At 44.7% G+C, this 3,261-nt stretch overlaps 1 non-coding gene across 1 annotated transcript; it reads left to right on the top strand.

The window, feature by feature from the left end:
- The first annotated feature begins 2,591 nt into the window (after nucleotides 1-2,591).
- LOC126026605 (U6 spliceosomal RNA) lies at nucleotides 2,592-2,698 on the top strand. The gene has a single exon (XR_007501828.1). It is a non-coding gene; the product is annotated as a U6 spliceosomal RNA (small nuclear RNA).
- The last annotated feature ends 563 nt before the right edge of the window (nucleotides 2,699-3,261 follow it).

Here is a 3,261-nt window from a genome sequence, read left to right as displayed (position 1 = left end):
ATCGCAAAGAGTGTTGAGCTTTCCTTCCCAACCAGGGCATGTGATAGCTTATCTCTCTGCACCCAGGCTTTGCTCTGCAGGTCAAGGTGGGAGGTGGATATGAGGGAAAGTCAGAGTGACAAGTATTAGGGAAGGATAATGGGAGATAGAATGTGTGCACCCCTGTTTAGAGACCTCGAATTATGCTGCCCCTTCTTCAGTGTGCCTGACATCAGTGTGTGCCACACTGGAAATATCAAAATATTCCCACTAAAGTCTGACATATGTTTTTAGAGGAAGGGGCTGAAATGTGCTATCCTGAATCCTCTGCTAGTTCTTCTGTACCCAGAACTCACATGTTGAGGGAACTTGCTAAAAGCTTACTTTATGTGATTACAAACCTGGAAATATACAGGAAGTTGTTAATGACAGGCCATGAGGCCAGAGGCAGCTTCTCTGCACTAGCATGAATATTATTCTGTTCCCTGCATTCTCAGGAGAAGGAATCCCAGATAGGTCACCAGGGAGTGCAGGGACCATTCCTTACATGTGCTGGTCATGTGCTCTGCAATATCCTGGTCTCGTCAATAAATTCCACCAATTCTCCAGGAGATATTAAATTCTTCTCCTTGCTACAGAAATTATAAAATAAATCACACAGAAAGGTGTTTACAGAGCAGGAAGTGAAAACTGGGGAAAAGAAGAGTAGGTAGACAGAGAGATAGCACAGAGGATAAGGTGCTTGCCTTGTGCACAGCTAGCTAACCCAGGTTCCATCCCTGGCACCACATATAGTCCCCTGGGCACAGACCCAGGAGTAGCCAGGAGTAATGCCAGATGTGGCCCAAAACCCTGTCTTGACCCTCCTCCTCCAAATAAAGAGCACAAAGAGACTTAAGTATGCCAGGAAGATAGTTTAGTTTTCAAGTTGTTATAAGTTGCAAATTATTTTCTTATTCTCTGGTATGTTGGTACTGATTTGGGGCTCACAGGGTTGGAATTCTCTTCTCAAGAGAGCCCTACATTTCTGGTTTCTTTGCTACTTAGCTTAAATGCATCCAAGCTCACCCTCTGTCAACATCTGTGGACCAGAGGCACTGTGAAAGAGTTTGTGCTTGTGGCCCAGAGGGCAAGAGCTAGTGATGCTTGCGAGTGAGCCAGGCGAGTGGCAGGGAAGGGCTTTTGGAAGGTTCTTCTACTCTCATGGGCTCAGAGCCCTTTGGCAGGCCAGGAACTGAGTCTGAATTATTAAAGGGGCAGATGGGGTGTTGCTTCCCCTACTTTTCTAGGTAGCACAGGAAGTTTGAACTCTCCAGGCCCCTCACCAAGCACAGGAAGCTGGTAATGTCCACACCGGCAACTAGAAGATACTGAAATCATGTTGAGAGAAATGAAGTACTTGACAGTGTTGAGGTCACACATCACAGGACTTGGGAGTTTCTCCAAGTGCTAGAGCAGAAGCTTGGTCTGTGAAGGACTGTGTTCCACCCATTCACCACTGAGTCCCCCATGCTCCATTGAGATCAATCCTCAAATACAGAGCTGTTGGTAGCTTCGAACACCGCCACTTGTGGCTCAAACACTGGATGCAAAATAAAAAAACAGGGGGTAAAGGCCAGAGAGATAGCTCAGTGGGTAGGGCATTTGCCTTGATATGGCCCACCCTGGTTCCTTCTCCAGCAACTCAGCTAGTCTGAGTCCCACCAAGGAGTGAACCCTGAGCTCAGAGTCAGGAGTAAAACTTGAACACTGGGCCTGGAGAGATAGCACAGCGGCGTTTGCCTTGCAAGCAGCCGATCCAGGACCAAAGGTGGTTGGTTCGAATCCCGGTGTCCCATATGGTCCCCCGTGCCTGCCAGGAGCTATTTCTGAGCAGACAGCCAGGAGTCACCCCTGAGCACCGCCGGGTGTGGCCCAAAAACCAAAAAAAAAACAACAAAAAACCTTGAACACTGCCAGGTGTGGCCTAGAACCAGACAGGAGATAGAGCTGATGGATAAAAGACATGTGACTAGAATCGAGCCTGTGATTAACTTACTTTCAGAGCTCGCCGTGACTGCTTTGTTCTGTGACTCAAAACACTAGAAGAATAAAGATTTATTGTGCTCAGATGTTGATGTTCCCTCAGCAACAGATACTCACTGAACCCTGAATAGCTGTTTCCTGTGTGTGTGGGTGTAAAGTTTGAGCACCCAGGAGCAGTCTGAGATTCACACCTCCCCTCTGCTTAAGCCTCTTTTCAAGGTCCTTGACTTTAAGATGCTGTTGGGTGCAGTTAGTTCAGAAAAGTGCTCTTTGGCATGGAAACAGGAGACTGTTTCCTTTCCCCTTGGGACTTTCTCAGCTTTGGTCTCTTTTGCTTTCACAGTGAATCTGAACCACTATGTAGGTCACCTACCCCGCTGCTGAGATCCAGTTATTACTAGCCCAACTGTGGGCATGATTGGTTGCAATTGGAGATGGGTTGGGCTGGGGAATATTCATTATTCATACATCCCTTTTCTCTTGAGACTTGAAATGCTTAGGGTAGGCAAACTTTCTTTTTTTACCATTTTAATTTAAAATTTATTACTTTTATGAATTAAAATAAATCCATTGAAAAACAATATTGGGTGCTCGCATTGGCAGCACATATACTAAAATTGGAACGATACAGAGAAGATTAGCATGGCCCCTGCGCAAGGATGACACGCAAATTCGTGACGCGTTCCATATTTTAAAAAAAAGAAAAACAATATTGGAATACAGTATATATTTTTACTGCCGTGAGCAATAGTATAATTACAGTATTTTAATGAATAATTCTGAGGATTAATCTTCTTAATGGATTAGATGTATGCAATAAAATAATCCCAATCTTTAAAACTTCATGGCATTTTTTATTTTATCAAATACAAAGTCTGCTTACGTGGCAAGAGTGAAGACTAACAAGAAATTAATCTTTTAAGTTTATCTTTGAAGGGGCTGGAACAATAGCACAGTGATAGGGAGTTTGCCTTGCATGCAGCCTATCTGGGATGGACCCAGGTTCGATCCCCAGCATCCCATATGGTCCCTTGAGCCTGCCAGGAGGATTTCTGAGCACAGAGCTAGGAGTAACTCTAGAGTGTTGCTGGATGTGGCCTAACCCCCAAACAAGCAAACAGACAAACAAAAGGTTATCTATAAAAATTATTTTCCTTTCAAGTCTAATAGGCTAGCCACATTTCTGGTCTAGTTCTAGTGTCAGAAGAGAGGAGATTCTGAAACACTTTGGTTCTAAGGGATGCTGTAGGAAGGAAG

Source organism: Suncus etruscus, chromosome 13 (assembly GCF_024139225.1).
Source record: "Suncus etruscus isolate mSunEtr1 chromosome 13, mSunEtr1.pri.cur, whole genome shotgun sequence".
Lineage (NCBI taxonomy): Eukaryota > Metazoa > Chordata > Mammalia > Eulipotyphla > Soricidae > Suncus > Suncus etruscus.
The sequence above is the reverse complement of the archived record's forward strand: the minus strand, read 5'-3'. Positions and strand labels throughout refer to the sequence as shown.